The sequence below is a fragment of the Heterocephalus glaber genome, unplaced genomic scaffold (genome assembly GCF_053883595.1).
Source record: "Heterocephalus glaber isolate CG9 unplaced genomic scaffold, H.glaber_assembly_v1.0 deba00001457, whole genome shotgun sequence".
Classification (NCBI taxonomy): Eukaryota; Metazoa; Chordata; class Mammalia; order Rodentia; family Bathyergidae; genus Heterocephalus; species Heterocephalus glaber.
In genome coordinates, this window is record NW_028258305.1 from 22,680,522 (window position 1) to 22,699,270 (window position 18,749).

Below are 18,749 nucleotides of genomic sequence, written 5' to 3' on the forward strand. Positions count from 1 at the left end.
TAAGTGAAAAAATTGAGGGTCACAGGGAAATAACCCTAAACTCCAAATGAAGCCAGAGTCCCCCAAGTGTGTCTGGCACACATGTGTGGATCCCCCAGCCAGGCTGCATGCCAGGCACCCCAGAAGGGAATATGGGATGCACTGAAGCTTCTGGTTATTTGGTTTCTGGAAAATCTCTTTCAAGATGCACTGTTTAAAAGCCACTCAGTAAAGTAATTTTTCTCTTAATATGCACACATTATTTTGGATATAAAATGATCTTCAGTAATCAGATTTACTCTTGAAGTAGGAGTATTTAGCCACAAAAGAGATTACTCTCTTAAAAATCTAGAAAAGAATATAAAAATATTCAAACTAAAGGCAGCATTTGTGCCCTGAAGATAAAGTCTCCTGAGAGGACTATTAAAGGAGAGGACAATACTCATTGAGATGTATAAACTCTGGTATGTTTGCTTTAAAATTACTGTAATCAGTCTGTTTCCTTATGGCAAAATAGAAAGGCTTCCAGCTCCCTGATGTCCTTGTCCTCATATGCTTTCTGAAAAAATTAATTTGGCAGATTCTATAGCACCTTTGATAGTTGGTTGTGTTGTCTCTTACCTTCAAACATCAAACTGGGTTCTTCGCTATTCAAGATAAAATTTTTTGTTTCATATTCTTTTTTATATTATACTTGGCCTATAACTTTCTTAACTCCAGGCTTCCCTTGCAACCTTTTTTTTTTTTTTCAAATGATGTTGCTGGGGATTGAACCCAGGGAGTGTTGTGTGCTGACCTATATCCCCAGCCCTTTCTGTTCTTTTATTTCAAGACAGAATCTCACTCAGAGATCTAGGCTAGCCTAAAACTTGTGACCTGCTGCCATCACCTCCCAAGTAGCTGGGATTACAAGTGTGCACTAGCACACCCAGCTAACACAGTTCTTTAGATTCTCTAAGGGAAATGTCTACCTGCTGGCCACTCTTGTTTGCCCTTGTTAGGCTGGACCTAACCTCTCAAGTGCTTGTAGTTTGCTACCTTTCCTCCCCTTCTCAATTTCAGCATAGGAAACTTTTATTCATCTCATTTCTCTAGGCAGCCTTTCAAGGAACATTTTCCTTTGAACGAGCATCTTTCTCAGGAACAGCATTTGTTGTGGGTATTGAATGCACATCTCTGGCCAACCCCAGGAGAGTATGGGCCAAGCACCTACCTAGGGCCAAAAAGAGCAGAGGAAGACTGTGGGTGTGGAAGTGTTAGCACAGAACAAGTACCAGCCATTAAATGTCTCAACTGATTTGAGTTGAGGGCAGATCAGGGGTGTAGTGGGATGGGTTGGGGGAACAAATACACAAGATAACCCCACCTTCTTATTTCATAATTGTTCCAAGGTGTCAATAGTATCAGCTTACCTCAGCAGCTCTCCAATCTCCTTTCACATTATTCTTAATCGTCTCATTTAATTTGAAACTAGGATGAAAGCAACCAGGTCATGGTCACCGAATTGCTTACTACTCAGTCATGGGAATGTTTTAGATTAGAATCCTGTGGATTATAGTTGCAAGGTAGCTCATATCTACCTGTGCACAATGTGGAGAACTTCCAAACAGCTTCTCTAGGTTGGGTGTGGTGGGGTCACCTGAAGTCGTCCTAGTACTCAGTTCATAACCTAAGCTGGGCACCTTGGCACACCCAAAAGAAGGCAAGCTCATGGTCTCTGATCCTCAGGGCTAACAACTTAGGTGAGGAGTCACCACTCACAAAACTGAAACATTTCGATACTGAGCAAGCCCTATATCCCTACCCATACTGTGAAATTCCATAAGCCACTAGGTAAATGATCATTCATCTTCTGCTCCTGTCACATTACAAAGCAAGCTCTTTCCCTCTAACTTTGGGCCTTGGTTTGACTAGGAGCCACAAGTTCCTAATAGGAATGTTGTTTGTTTATTTTATATTGAAAAGAAAAACAAAGATGAAGAATCATGTACAAAGATAAAAGAAAAGGAGGCAAGCGGTGGGAGCTCACACTCTGTGAGCTGAGTTCCCCAGGGTACTCTCTGGGACGGGGTGCTAATTATAGTGGGGAAAGCAGCCTGGGTTGGTTCCGACCAGTTTCTAATTATAGCTCTGGATCATGCTCCCATCTAAAACACAGATTTATAATTCAGATGGGTACACACAAAACCTCGCTACAAGTTTGAAGTGAACAGTGATGCCCACTGAGAAACTTGTAAAATCTGGCCTCGTGCACACAATACATCTGTCATGATGAAGATGATAACACAGACACACAGCTTGCCCTTAGACGATGAAGGGGTCCCCACTGGAGAATGTTGGGAAACTTGAAGGAAAATGGGGTTCCCCGGATTCTCTATACCTCCCAGCTTGTTCTTCCAGCTGTGACTGTTGGCTCAAATCTCTGGACAAGACTGGTTGGAAACTTCCCACTGAAGATTTGCATTTCTTTATGCAAAATGTTAGGTTTTCAGACTCTCACCAATGGTAATCACCTCCCCTGTCTTCAGGAACTTGGAAAAGATGGGAAGCAGCCTCTTCTGGTGGAAGCAGTGAGAGTAGGTAGCATGAGCCCCAGGTGAGCTGAGTTTAGAACTTTCATCGCGCTCTGGATAGCTGATAACCTGTGAAATATTATTTCCCTGGTACCTTATCCAAAACAGAAGCTGCCAGTCTCCAGGGCTGAAGCTTGAGTGGTACTGTGGTCAAGGAGAAGTATCAAATGGCACAATTTCCTAGCAGCATGACCCGTATGGAGGGCCACTTGGGACAGGCTGGAAGCCTTGGTGGAAATTTCCCTGCATTTTTCAGCAGCCCAGGCCAGTGGGACAGGATTTTCTGGGAACTTTTAGAATACACAATCTTGGGGTGAGAGTCTCCAAATACATACTATTAGGGCCTCAAATACTTTTTTCTCCAACTCCTGCCTTTATTTTTTTAGCTTGAGTAATCTAGATAATTGTTCTAATTTACATACCTACTACCTACACACACATACACACCCCTCATGCCAATGTATTAGAATTCTCTCTGAATTATAAGGAATGGAAATGGGGGTTCTCTTGAAGGAAGAAAGGGTTTTAGATTCTCCTAGAAGCCTTGGACTTGAGGGGAGGGGTATTATTTCTAATAATTTGGCCAGGAAATGGCCAAATCTATGGGAAAATTGCACCCCTGACTAAAAAAATCACAACCAAGACAGCCTACAGCATTTCATACTGTCAGAAAGTGAGGAAGTACTTAAAACAAAACATACCTGCAATTGTGGGGGTTGTTAAGGAAACAAAGAAATCAACTGAAAAAGCTTCCAATGAGCAGATCTGGAATGCTGTGAGCAATGAAATAAGTAAAGTGGTATGGAATTATAACCCAAAGTATAAAATAAATGTCCATGAGCCCACACTGATACAAATAAATGAGCAAATACATAATGAGGGAGGAAACAAATCTCCCCTGCAGAAGCTTTTTTTGTTTTTGGTACTGGGGATAGAACTCAGGACTTTGCGCTTTTGAGGCAGGCGGCGGCAACACTGAGTTACATCCCCAGCCCTAGAATTAGAAGAATTCTTTTTTTTTTCTTTTTTTTGTACCAGGGATCAAACTCAGGACCTTGTGCTTGGCAAGGCAGGCGCTGGAACCACTGAGCTAGGTCCCTGGCCCCCATGCAGGAGAATTCTAAGTAATTTATGTAGCTATTCTGCCCTCAAGGAGGTGGAATGTATGTAATTCCCTACTTCTTAAGTATGGACTTTGAATAGTGACTTCCTTCCATAGAATATGGGGAGGGGGATAACTTCCAACCTGGCAAATATTGATTAAGGTCAACGTCAACAATAAGTCATGTTGATAGCATGTACCTTTTATATGGTGTGAGGAACATGGTACTTTAACTTTGAGGTCTTCTCTAAAACTCATAGTCATATTCTGCTCACAGGAAAAACACCAGACAAATCCCAGTGGAAGGTAATCAACAGAATACCTAACTAGTACTCCTCATATGGACAAGGTCATCAAAACAAAAAAAAAGTCTGAGAAACTGTGAAGGGCAAAATTAGTCTAAGGAGACATGACAAGTAAATGCAATATAATATGACATTGGGAAATTTAAGTAAAATACAGACTTGGTAATAATGTATCATTTTGGTCCATTAACTATGACAAATATACCATGCTAACATAGGATGTTATTAGAGGGAGCAGGGTGTGGGGTCTATGAGAATTTTCTGTGTTATCTTTGCAAGTTTTATGTAAATCTAAAACTCTTCTAAAATAAAGTTTATTTAAATAAAAAGTGGTGTATCTTAAAAAAAGAAGTGTCTTAAATTTATTGAGTTATGACATTTATCCCCACTCTACAGATGTGGAAATCAAGCCCTGAGTTGTCAGGTAATGCAGTGTAGGACAGTCAGTGTCCCCAAATGCTTTCTTTTATCTTCCAAGGGAGTATCTGGCTACTGACCAGCAGAAAGTGTATTTCAATGGTGTATGGTTAAATATCTAATGATGGCTCTTCTGGGGGAAGACCTTCATCTGCAGCATTTGCTGATCTCCACCGTATAAATATCTCCATCTGTGGTGGCTGACTTCAAACTATCAACATGATGTGACTGAACATGGAGTTGGACAGAGGTCCACATGGCTTGCTTTCTACAGTGCTGTGGCTGGCTTGTACCAGCTCACAAGAGCAGACTGCAGAATTTTCAGGAATTTTGTAAGCTGCGTGTTGAATGTGGGTAGCTTGAAACTGACCCCAGGGGGAATATTTATACCACAAAAATCAGCAAATGCTACAGCTCAGGTCTGTTTGGTTTGTTTTTTGAGAGGGCCTTTATTAGCACACATCATCAAAACATGAGCACTGACACAGAGTTCTGTCTCTTGTTATGAAGAGAATAAGTGACCTTGAGTAAGTTGCTCTGCGTTTTGGTTTATTCATCCATAAAAGATGTAATTGGAGTAGTGAACCTTCCAAATTTTCTCCTACCTCTAAAATTCTATTACACAGTAGGCCTATCTATCTTTCAAAGTTCCTACAGACTTACAGTCCAAGATCAAGTGACTACATTTTCATTCCCTATCTGAGGCCTGGGGTCCTAGGCTCCCCTCAGACCTCACTGCTCACCAGCCCTCCCTATGCACTTTGAGACCCAGGCATATAGAAAGTTCCTTGGAGCCATGGGGCCACTGGGGTTCTCCCCAGGCCCTTGGAAGGTTTTACACATCCTGTCCCCATTCCCTGGCATGATCTCCATGTCCTCCACGCTGGCCACCTCCCACCTGCCTCACTGGGCTTCTGGGAGAGGTCACTTCTCTCCCTAGTTGACTTCCTCCAGACCAGCTAAGGTATCTTGCTATGCTTCCTCATTGTAACTCTTATTTGGTTTTATTGTTATTGCTTGTTTTATCATCTGCAATCCACACCCAACTTTAAGTGCCAAGAGGGCAGAGATGATTTCTTTTCCTTAACATGGCATCTTGAAGGCTACACCTAATAGACCAACTGCTGTTGACCACACAAATATATGTGTGCTGAAACCTGGACAACGGAGATGTTTTTTTGGTTGCTCCTCACCAACCAAGAAATTTCCTTTAAGCAAATGGTTTTGCAAGAGCAGATGTGCAAGAAGGGAGCAGATTTCTCCCCTGCTTTTTTTTTTTTGGTACCGGGACTCGAACTCGGGTCCTTGCGCTTGCATAGCAGGTGGCGAAACCACTGAGCTAAATCCCCAGCCCATTCCCTGCTTTTAAGAGGGTGTTGCCACAGAGCTGCGGGATTCTCAACCTTGAAAGGGCCAGGACTTCCCAAGCAAGCACCCGTGACCCTCTGCCAGGAGTTCTTGCTCCTACAGTTGCTCGCAGTCTCTCAAGAGAGTTCAGCTCACCACAGGGATAAATACTTACCTTGGCAACATCAGAACCCTGAAAAAGTCTTTGTCTAAGATGGAGGACTTTGCATAAATTTGAAAGGGGCGATCCACTGCTGGTGATGATACCGAGAGAGTACAGCCTGCCAAGGAAGTCTTACATTCCAACAGGGCTGGGGATTTAGCTCAGTGGTTCCACCGCCTGCATCGCAAGCGCAAGGACCCAAGTTCGATCCCCAGTACCAACAAACAAACATTCCAACCCTAAGGGGAATCTCCTTGGATTCCATTACCAGAGCCTTCCTAGGTAACTTTGAGGTGGTATTTTTAGATTCTGCTTGAGGCATTCCCAGACCAAACTATCCTAGGGTTACAGAGCTAGAACATCCAATCTGTATTTTGGTTGTGTATTTTATGGTTGCATACAACCATACTGTATGGGTAGGGAAACTGAGGCCCAGAGAGAAGTAGTAACTTGCAGGGCCGGGGATTTAGCTCAGTGGTTTCGCTGCCTGCTGCACACGTGCAAGGACCTGAGTTTGATCCTCGGTACCAAAAAAAACCCCCCAAAAACAAAAAAACCCCAGAAGTAGTAACTTGCCTAAGGCTACCCAGCAGAGACAGTTTTCTTAGGGTTCTGGCCTGATTCTTATCCTGATTTTCTTTCCACAGCAGTAATTTATTGACTGATGAATAAATAAAAAGATGTGTAGTATGGGGCAGCACACACAGAAAGGAAGCCAGAGAAAGGTTAGTCCATTAGGAAATGTGTTCTGTGGCCAAAGAGTACACTTAGACAATTTCCCCACCTCCTGGAGGTATTTTATAAATTTGAATGGATCAACAACAACAACAACTACAAAAAAACAAAAAAACAACAAAAAAGAAAAAGAAAATCTTGGGCCATTGAGTAAAGCTATCAATTTATCATAATCTGTGGAAGTTTACAAGAGCATCCAACTAATAAATTGTTGCAATACAGTATGAGTCATGCTAAAATATGATGCAGCAGATGCACTGGTAATAGGAGGACCAACTAATTCTGTTGGAAAGGGCCAGGGAAAATGGGCCAAACCTACATTTCAGAGACTAAGGAGGAGGTAGCAAAACAAATGAAGCAGAGATTCTAGGAATCGGTAGATTGCTCTGAAGCAAAAGTTCAGAGTCATGGAAACTGTTAATACCCAGGACTAAGGCAGTAAGGGTACCCTACACATGGTTGTGTCAGAACTCTGGTAAAGAGCACACCTTTCAGGCCTAAGAAGTGACTCAAAGAGGAGGTTGGTGGGAGAAACATGTAGGAAGATTATGAAACAGAAAGAGACGTGTGTGCAAATCCCAGAAATGAAACTAGTGAGAGCCAGGGAGCTTGTGGATGGCACTGCCTAAGAAGCAGAAGAGTCTGGACATCATCTGGAGAAAACATGGAGTCCTTATAAGCTTCTGAGCAATTAAGTGCCCCCAGTCCTTCATTTATGAGAATTAGCCAGGAATAGTGGGAGAAGAGACCTGAAGGCAAGAAGAAAGAAGGTGGCCATGACCACCAGCATTTCCTTTAGCCTATTACCATGTGACCAAAAAGAGAAGCCCCTACTGCGTCCACTCACTGCCAAAGCCCTCAGCCCCCTCCTTGCTCCACCTCAGACTGAGTCATCTTGAAATGAATCCAGTCAACTGGGAAGGTCTGTGGAGCCCAGCCTCAGACGTTCACACAGGATTCTGCTTACCGGTGCAAAGCTGCTGATTGTTTGCTGAAACAATTCCCATTTTTAGTAGCTCAATCATTAGCCAAAGACATTGAAGAAACAAAATCTTTATGACTCAAGCTTGGAGAATTCAGTCCCTACTGTTGAATGCAGTAAAACTTGTTCCAAGATTTCTACTTTGTATAGAACACTGTGAAGTCATAAAATAAAAGTAATACACAGATATAAAATTCCCCTTCATAGGACAGATCCCCATGAAGTGTTTTCATCATTTTACTGTCTCGCAGGATATATCCATGGTGAAATTATTGAGTTGCACAAAGTGAACATTATCAGCTATACACTCAGCCAGTAATGTTTAGTGAGTGCCTACTCTGTCCCAGACATAATGCTTTAAATGTATTAACTCATCTGATTCTCACAGTATCTCTAGGGGAGAGGTCATATCTCCATTTCACAGATGGAGAGGCTGCGGTTTAGAGAAGTTCCTTGCCAGAGATCATATAAGTAATGAGCAGCCCCAGTTTGAGCCCAGGGCTTCTGGAGTTATGTCCTTAACCTCAGTTCTACGTCATGTACCAGGACAGACAAAATTTAGGAGGTCACAGAGTCCCTGACCATTTTTTTCTTTGAACACACATTACTAGCCGAGACACTCAAATTTCATCAGGAATTTCCCTCTAGTTCCAAACTTCCTGTTTGCTCTGAACTTCCAATGTCAATGGGAGTCAGAATTCTACTTTGGATCTGGTCAGCAATAAAGCAGCTTCCTCAAAAGAATGTAAACTTGGCTTTCATCCCACCCAGCTCCATCTCTGCTCCTCCTTTCTCCCTCTGTCATGTCACAGTGACTGCCCCACACCGTGATCAGCAGGTAACACTGCCTGAAATCAGTCTGGGGCAGAAAGGATTGGACCTCACACAAATTAGGACCCACAAAAATGTGGCTCCTTCCCCAAAGCTTGGGTTGACAGCATTCCTTTATCAGGGGCATAAGCCCTTTACTTACACAACATGGAGAGGGACAGGATGACTCTCATGACCAAAATGCTCCTTTGCTCTAAGACCTAAGGGACCTGAAGGTGGGTGTGGGTGGGAGCTCATGAAGCCAGCTAGCAGCAGAGGGAACCTGACAGGGAGGCTGAGGCACTAAAGGCAGATTCTCCAGCCTTCACCAAAGCAGATCTATGGGTTTGTTCCAGCTTGTTCCTGTCATGCACACTTATCAACACAGCTGGTGTTCCTATCCATGGGTTCCTCATGCATGTGAACTGAGTATGTGCAGATAATCATCTTGTCATTATTCCCTAAGCAATACAACAACGATGTACATAGCAGTTAAATTGTTTTAGGTACTGTAAGTAATCCTGAGATGATCTGAAGTACACAAGAGAATGTGAATAGGTTACATGCAAATACATCCCATTTTATATGAGAGACTTGAGTATTGATGGATTTGAGTATCCTGTGGTAGCCCTGGAAACAACCCCTGTAGATTCTGGGGGACGATGTACTTACATATCCTACTCTGAGGCCCCAAACTGCCCGCAGAATGGAATACTGCTCAAGAAAGGCTCCTTTCTCTGGAATAGTGCCTGGTCCTGAGACCGAGACCCTACCCTAGATGGCCTTCACTCTGCACAAAGGACAGGGACTGCACACCTACTACCCTGCTCCTCCAAACAGGGCCTTACAGCACTAACACTGCAGGTAGTCTGCAATCCCCCAAAACAACCTCCATGAGCATTTTATGTCCATTAGCTCACTTGACTCATGTAACTTATGCCAATCCACAGGGCTTGCCATCTTATTTTACTTAATATTTATTATTAGTGCTGTTTTATAGATGAGGAAACTGGCTCAGAGAGATGAGGTCATTTGCCCAGGGCTACATAGCGAATAGACTTGAACTCAGGTCCTCTGTACTAGTTTGTCAAATTGTCACAACAAAAAGCCACAGGCTGGATGAATTAAACAGCAGAAATTTATTTTCTCACAGTTGTAGAGTCTAGAAGTCCAAGACCAAGGCCAGCCAGCTGGTTTGTTCGAGGCCTCTCTCCTTGGGCTGCCATCTTCTTCCAGTGCCTCGGCACGGCCTTCCCTCTGTGACTTTCTGTGTCCTAATCTCCTCTTACAAGAACACCAGTCATCTTAGACTTAAGTGTCCATCCTAGTGGCTTCATTTTACCTTAATTATGTGTCTAAGGACCCTATTTCAGGTAGAGCCATATTTTGAGGTACTATGGACTAGAGCTTCAACACATAAATTTGGGCAAAGGGAACACAATTTAGCTCTTAGCACCCTCTGACTCCAAAACTTGGTGCTCTCCATCCATCCAACCATACAGATGGAGCCTCCTAGGTACTGAGAATTACCCTCAACACTTTCGCTCATGTTTTCTCACATAATTTTCAGAACAGTCTGAGGAGGTTGGCCTTATAATTCCCATGGGGTAGTGAAGAAACCAGATTTAAACAGCTCAATTATTCTGCCTAGGAAACACAGCACAAATGAAGCTACTCAGTATATAGATCCAATTCTCTGACTCCAAGCTCTGTGTTGTCTCCGACATACAATGTCGCTTCCCATGCAAAACAGGCCAGCAGCAATAAGGACAGGGTGACCTGGCAGTGCCAGTAAAGGCAATGGGATCTGGTGAGGTCTCCTTCTTTGGGAAGATCATAAATCCTGTGGGTAATAAGAGCAGCTACCTTATAGGGTTGGTGTAGATGCTGCTGCAGTTGTTATTTTTATTATTGCTGACTTCTGGATAAAGAGGATGTCGAATACCCACTATTTTTGTCTCCTTTCCTAAATTATACACAAAGATGGGGAGAACAAGAGGAGAAACAACAGCCACATGATTTTCAAACCTGGAAAGCAAATGGATATGTAACAGCTGACTGAATAGACTTTAAAAAGCTGAATCCTGAACTATCAATGGGGAAAATCAAGAGAACTGTGTTTATGCTGTTGAAGTTCATCTCCCTCTTCTAAAGCTCAGGTATAATAGCAAGTTACCTCTGAAGATGAGGGTGACATGCAGAAAAATCAGAGTTTTGGTTTAAAAAAAATTACAAATCCAGATTCCCTTGTTCCCCCTGCACTGCTCCTTCACTATCTCCCAGGTTTTATTCTCAGAAGAAGAGAACTGGGATCTTCAGACCTGGGTCGGGGGCTGAGCACCAGGGCACACTACTGAATGCCAGAGAATTACACGGATACTTATACTTCGGAAGCTGGCCCTCCCAGCCCTCTCCCTTCACTTGGCTCCTACCCTGCTCGCTGCCAGGACTTCTCACTTAGGCAGACTCTGAAGATGTCTTTCCAGGGTAATGAAAGCCCTTCAAGGGGGAAAGTCTAAAAATATTGACAGTCTTTTCCCAACTAAGTAGCCAGCCCATTTAGACTCATCCAAAATGCAAATGATAATTTTAGAAAGAGAAAACAGAAGAGAAGGAATCATTAAAGAAATAAATACAACATATTCTAGTACTGAAGGGCTTGGTTTTCAAAAATGAAAAAACTCTATCCAGGAGTCAGTGCAATGGATACAAACAGACCTACACTATTACATTAGGTGATTTTAGTGTAACACAGTCAGAAAGCTTTAACACATTTCTGGCAAAAAAAGAAATGGATTCATACAAAAGATAAAGAATCAAAATGACTTTAGACTTCATAATAGCAACACAAAGTTAGGAGACATTGGAACAATACCCTTAAATTTTGAGCAGAAGTAGTTTTTAATCTAGAATTCTATACTTAGCCTGGAGGGTGAGGAAAGTACCAAACTATTCATTAAATTTGGCAAAAAAAAGGTGATTTTAGATATAAAGGGACAGTTTAAATAATTCACTTCTCATACTGTTTCTCACAAAACTACTGCAGATGTGTCACCACATCAAAGCAGTCTATACGGAGTGACTGAAAAATACGGTGAATGTTTAAATTTCTAAAACATGTACTATGGTAGAAGACATATTGCCATTAATCCCCCTAAAAATATTCCTCTTCACTTTGAACACAATTGTTCTTGCCACTTTCTGAAGCAGTTCTGAAGTCCTCTTTTGGGAGTATCCTTAGGTGCACTGATGTGACTGCTCTGATGCCCTGAACTGATTCACAGCGTTTACCTTTCTCAGTCATTTTGACTTGGGGGAAGACACAGAAGTTATATATGGTGACAGATAAGAGTGAATAAGGCAGATGAGATACACTATAGTGTTTTTATGAGCCTGCATTTCTGTTGCATGGCACTTGGCAGCAGCGTTCACCATATTTTGATCATACCTTGAAAAGACATTCACAAAACAGGTCTTCTAGAACTGCTTCAGAAAGTCACAAGAACAATGGGATAAATGTGATTAAAGCAAAAGAGAGTATTGTTAGGGGTTTTGATGGCAATGTATCTTTTATTGTAATAATTTTTAAAATTTAGACTTTCACCATGTATTTCTATCACATTTCATATTAAGAAAGACAAGGATGGGAACCAAGAGAGATTATGTAAAAATTTCCAACGATGAATGTCATTATATTGTATACCTAGAATGTACTAATGATTAAAATGAATAATCGATAATGCAAAATAGGAAGAAAAGGTCCAAAGGGGTAGGGATAGTGGGAGGGGCAGGGGAAAGGAAAGAAGGGAAAGGAAAAATGATGAGAAATGGAAAAAATGGAAATAAAGTCTTTGTAAATAGGGAAGGGTGGAGGGGGTGAAGGGAGGGCTAGGAATGGGGAAAAAATAAGAACCAAGATGCATCATATAAAGGTACAAGTTCCCAATGAGAAATGTAATTCTGTTGTATACCTAAAATGTACCAATAAAATAATTTAAAAAAATAAAATACAAAAAAGAAAGACAAGACCTGAGATATAGGAAATAGGAGCTTCTACACAGGAAAGCAAGAAAAGGGTCCTCAGAGGAACAGTGACAGGGACCCCAGGCAGCAGCTCTTCACATGGAACAGTTGAGAAAGATGCAGGAAAAATGCATTTAAAAACACAAAATTGAGAGAATAGTGACTGCATCTAGCAATCTAAGGGATGATGTGGACAGTCTGTAGAAAGTGTGGTTGAATTAATAACAAGTGTACGGAAAACAAAGAGCTAATTATTAACTCCAAGGAAAACAAACCCAAAAGGAATGATTGCACATACATGATAATTCTAAACAGTACTTCAGTTATGATAATGTACACAGTATATATTTACTTATCCAAAATTACAGCAATTATATTAAGGATGCAGAGTTGAGAGGGTTTGTGTATAAGATGGGGTGTTGGGGTGGGTGGTAGGTGGGAAAGTGAACTAAATCCTCATCTTCCATAGTGGAAAAGCACTAGATAATGCTGAAATACAAACAAGTAACAGTGAAATAATGGCATTTAGAAATATAGAGGTCCATACTGAAAGCTAAAAGAGTTGAAAGTGGTTGTTTCTTTGGAAAGGAAAATGGAGGGAGGGCAGAAAATTGTTCCTTATTTCTATAAAAACCTTACCGATCTGTATGACTATTTATATCTTTGATTAAAATAATATTTAAGCTTTATACTATTCCACTACGTAAACTTGGGATAGTTTCTGCCCAATTTTGGTTTCCAAGTTCCACATCTATAAAAACAAGGAGTTGGATTATATAGTCTTCCGAGGCCCTTGACTTAACATTCACTTGAGATTCCTGCCTTAGTACCTCACATCTTCCCATCAGCAACTAAGCCCTTAGATCCTCAGGAGTTGTATACTTAAATACCATTTACTCCCCCTCTCCCCTCCCTTTCCCTTCTTCCTTCTTCTTCCTTCTTTCTGCAGTACTAAGGATTGAACTCGGGGCCTTCACATTGAGCCATATCCCCAGCTCCTTTTTATTTTTTATTTTGAGGCACGGTTAAGCATGCTAAGTCGCCATGCTAGGGTTGAACTTGTGATCCTCCTGCCTCAGCCTCCCAGAGTGCTGGGATTATAGGCATTTGGCACTGTGTCTAGCTAAAATACAATATTCTAAAGGGAGAGGGCAAGCCAACAGGTAAGAACAGTGCTCTGAGGGGAAAATGTTGAACAAGTGTTCTCTGTGACCAGGTCCTAGAAGACTGGAAGGGCAAAGAAATGGATGACTCCACCCTACCCCTGCTTTGTATTAGCTTTAAATAACCTGACAATGTGTTGAAAGGAGATAGGGCTTTAAGTATTAGATATTCTAATTTTTTCTCTTTGTTTGCTTTTGGTTTTGTTTTTTTCTGGTAGTGGGAATTGAATCCAGGGCCTTTGCACTGAGCTATAGCCCCGGCCCTTTTTCTATTTTTCATATTTGGGTCTTGCTAAATTGCTAAGTTGCCTAGGCTGGGCTCTAACTTTCGATCCTCCTGTCTCAGCCTTCCAGAGTACTGGGATTTCAGAGACCTTCCAGGTATTAATGCAGGTTTAATTGGAGACCTGCTGGTCAGGACATCCTCAACCGCCAAGAGCAGATGCTTACAGGCACACACTTCCCCCTTTAACCAGCAGGGCTACATGTGTATCATACCTCAATATGCATTTTCCATGGAGGCCAGTCTCAGGGTGACAGCAAATATGACAGACACTCAGGGTGACTGTATCAGGGTAATAGCAATGGCTCGAGGATGGGGAGGCTTGGGGAAGTCAAGGAGCGGAAGGGCTTCATAACTTACCACTTTCCTCTCTGGCGCTTGAAATGAAGAATGTTAATCACTCATAGTACTGTGTACATAAATGAAATGGCTGTCATCTCCCACTCACTTCCATCTGCTCTATCACACTCTGACTTCCAGCTCCCTCCCGAAGGAGACAAGGCAGGCGTTATGTGAGCTTCTCAAACAGAGATTGGTCCCAAAGAGGTTCCCTGACTTGCTCATGATCTCTGGAAAGATCCTCTGGAAAATGTTAAAGTATTTTACCCTTGGACAGCTATGCGGTTGGTGATGGAGAAGCTGATTTCATACCTTTCTGCGTGCTTAGATTTTTATTTGTCTTATGATGACTACTTTTATCACTGAAAAATGTTCAATTTTATCAGAAGGAAAGAAAAGGAGTAAGAAGGAATTCAATGTTGTAATGTGGTTCCAGAATCCCTTTTGGAGCCTGCACTGGATAAAAGATCACCAGTGTTATTTTGGTATATCCTAATACAAATCAATTCATAGCGTAACATGACTAGCTAACATTTTTGAGGATTTACTGTGAGGTAGGCACAACTGAGAATCACTTAAGAGTTACTGATTCACTCAATGCCTACAACTCCAGGAGCTAGGTATCATTTTATAGATGAGGAATAAAGCAGGAAGACACTGGGCTAGAATTGTGCAGTGTGCTCTTCCACCTTCGGCTATACAGTTGCACTTGGCCTCTGGATTGCACAAGAGTAAAAAGGTACTCACCTGTCTGCCAAGCTCTGCTCAGGGTCCTCCCCTCTCCCTCTTAGGTAGATCACAATCTCTCTCCTCGCATATCACAGAGCACGGAGACAGAAGAGTGGGCTCTGGAAGTCGGCAGCTATTGACTGCATGCGGGCACTGAGCCCGATGCAGAGGAGTCCCTGGAATCAGCTCTGGGCTGACAGCCCACTCTTCAAAATCTCCATCTTTCCACCTTTTCCAGCAGGAAGGCTGGAAAATTCAATCTCAACTTCAGCATGAAGTTCATTCGCTAAAACCTGGTCTTGTCGATTCCCCATATAACCCCCTTCATCATACAAGTATCACATAAAATATGGGTCTCTGCCTGGTTTCAGATCAGCCAGAAGCCAACAGGCAAAGACACAGACTCACAGCCTCTTCATCAACTGCAGACTGACTACCTGACATAGCCCTTCTGCGGGCGGTGTGGGCAATGGCAACGTGGGACATACAGATCCTGTGGTCCTCATGAGGGCAGAATGTAAGAGATAAGAGGAATCAGGTGCTCTTCACGGTCAAGGGGAAAGCTCGTATGCTGGCTGTCAGGAATGCTTTCAGCAAAGACTTTCAAGGGCACACCCTGAGGTTGCAGCCCCCTGGACTGCACGGCTCTGGGGCAACACAGACAGGAACCAACGTGTGTTAGACACCAAGTACAAGCAGGACGCTGTCCTAGGCCACCAAGTAAACACTTTCACACACAGCTCTCCATCACAGAATAGGGGGTCACAAATAAAAGCGCAAAGTCAGCAAAGGGAACCTGCTAAATGCTTGATACAGAGAGATGCTACGTCTTCAGGGAGGCATGACAGGCTGGGTTCGGGGAAAGCCACACACAGCTGGGGCAGATGACATTGTCCTGAAGGCAGAATGGAACTTCCCAGAGGTGCAGTCCCCAGATCACCGGGGAACACTTTTAAAAACACAGATTCCTGAAACCCATACTGATTCAAAAGCTTTAGGCATGATACTTTGGAATCTGCATTGTCATTATTACGAAGACAAAACATACAAAAAAATAGATAAAAAACTGAACCTCCAGGACCCCACCATTCAGATTCAGTAATCATCAATTCAGAGGGCCATCTTCTGTATCCTTGTCTACTTCTCCTCCTCCTGTGTTACGGAATCTGCACTTTTTTTTTTTTTAAACCAGAGACTCTGAGGCAGTTAGACCGTGGATGTGAAATGGGAACCACTGATCGAGACAAGTGATCAGTGGGGTCAGTGGGGAAAGGCCCAGAGAAATTAGAGTGGTGCTTGGTGTAGAACAGCAAGTCAGCTGGAGGACTTCGAGGGCAGGATGCATGGTTAGGGGGATGCTGATAAGGGTCAACAGTCATTTATATTTCCTGCATCAGTCATGTCCCAAGTATGGCCTCAGGCCCAATATTCCAAGTAAGGCTGTTTCCCTGTTAGTAAAGTGTGGGAACTGTACTCATTCTCACAGAGATGGTGTGGGACAACACAAGAAATGGCAGTTCTTCTTCTGGCCATTGGCAAATGATGAGGTCCTGCCTTGTAGTACAGATGATTTCACATAGCTGACTCTTGGATTCCTAACTAGCTTTTCATTTTTCTTTTCAAATTTTTATTAATATATGTTTGCAGTATGTAATGATTATACTCATCATGGGGCGTCAGTACAGGCACATAACACATCTTGATTCTTTTTATGTCCCCTTCCCTTCTTCTGTCTTCCGCCCTAACTAGTTTATGAATTACTCTGAGGGGTAGGGATTAGGGTTTTAAACTAACGGGACTCAACATTCGTACTTGCTCTTTATTGTGGGCAAGACCAGAGCATGCAGGATTAAGAATGAAAGAAGAGGGGCCGGAGATTTATCTCAGTGGTGCCGGTGCCTGTGTAGCAAGCACAAAGTCCCGAGTTCAATCCTGGTACCAAAAAAAAAAAAAGAATGAAAGAAAACTGAGGGGTGACAAGAGAAGAATGAATGGCCCTTCAGAGGGTCTGCAAAGCAAGGTGGATTCCCCACAGGCCCAACCTAAATCCAAGGTGGCCAGGGCCAAGTGTAGCAATGACAGCCTCAAACTGAAATTCACCACCAGGCAAAGCAGAGACTCAGTTTGCTAATGGAGCCTCTGGTTGGATGGAGGAGGCACAGAGGAGGCAGGAGTGCTATAGGCTGGCAGGTGAGTGGGAGGAAAGAGAGGTGTGTTGGCCCATCACAGACACAGCCTAAGGCAACCCCCAGTGGGCCATGTACTAGTATAATCTCTTAATTCCCTCCCCTTGAGTACGAGGGACCCAAGACTTACCCCTAACCAATGGAATGAATGTGGCAAAAGTGATGTTATGTCACTGCTGTGATTATGTTACATTATATGGCAAAAGCACAGGGATTTTGCAGATATAATTAAAGCTCTGAATCATTTGAATTAATCAAAAGAAACACGATCTTGGATGGACCTGATTAGAGCCCTTGAACACATTCATGATGGGGCAGTAATTGGTGTGTCTTGCTGCTTGGCAGCTCTAAGCCACTGGCGATATATGTATGACTGTCCCATTGGATCGCATGGGACAGTCAGGCATGTACCACAGGGGCTTCAGGCCAGCTGGAAAGTGTTAGAAGAGCATCTGGCCCTTCCCTGAGGTTAAAGATTTGAAGCAGGGAAGACTGACTTTCTTGCTGGCCTTCACCAAGCCATAGCCACATGAGCTCTAAAGCTGTGAGGAAGATAATTCTGTCATCAGTCCAAGAACCTATAAAATGAGTCCAGGCTGCAGATGAGAGCTGGGCCTGTCTGGTACCTTGATCACAGCCTGGTGACCCAAGCACAGAATGTAGGGAGGTGTGCCTGTACTCCTGACCCATGGGAACCAGGAGAATAAACGGGGTTAATGCCTCTAAAGTTTGTGGTGATGGCTGATGTGGCAATAAGGAATAACTACGTGGTCTCCCGAAGTAGAGAGCCACGAGTGCAGGGTGAGGAGCATGGGCTCCTTCATCTGGGCTGCAGGAAAGCACTGGCCACCTTTTCCTCACTCTAGAAAGCTCAGAGATGCAGAGAGAAGGAAGTCTGGGGTGGGGTTGACCAGAGCCTCCAAAGAACATTCAGTTAGGCCAGGCCACTGTTCCCAGGAACAGACCAGAAAAGTTTAGGTGAGTGACTAAGTGCTGGGTTAAACCAAACCAGCTACTCTCTCACCCAATTAAAGGAATAAAATAAAACAAAAAAATGGAGGGGGCAAAGACCAAGTAAAGAAATTGATAGTCATTGAAAAAACCTTAAGCAACTTTCATGTCCTTGTTACTAATTATAAATATTTACTCCTCCCAGAATTCTTGACCTCACAGAACAGTCTGTGTAAATACTTATGCACTTATGCTCCCTTACTGGAAAATGTGTGTGTGTGTGTGTGTGTGTGTGTGTGTGTATTCTTTGGAAAGGGACTGGGCAGCAATAAGGGACTGGACGATCTTCAAAATGTCACTTCCTGTCGAATAATGTCTAGTTGCCATTCCCCACCCCAGATCATAAACCCCTAGACCCTAAGTGGCTCCCTCCTTCCCTGATTCTATCGGCAGGAGACAGCTAGGCCAAACAAACTGAGGAAGTGGCAAGAGATCGGAAGGGGAGGAAGTTCCTGGCACAGAAGGAAAAAGTCAAGCGAATGCCCTGATGTTCAAGGAAGAGGGTGGGGGGGTGAGAGAAATGAAGGTCACCCCAAGGTTGTCCGGCACCAAGCCTTTAAACGTCATGTTGGAGCTTTAAATCAAAACTGGCACAAACAGTT

At 43.0% G+C, this 18,749-nt stretch overlaps 1 protein-coding gene across 3 annotated transcripts in view; it reads right to left on the reverse strand.

Moving 5' to 3' along the window:
* The window catches only part of Prkce (protein kinase C epsilon), a 511,185-nt gene that overhangs the window by 70,032 nt on the left and 422,404 nt on the right, over positions 1 to 18,749 (reverse strand). The window lies entirely within an intron of this gene.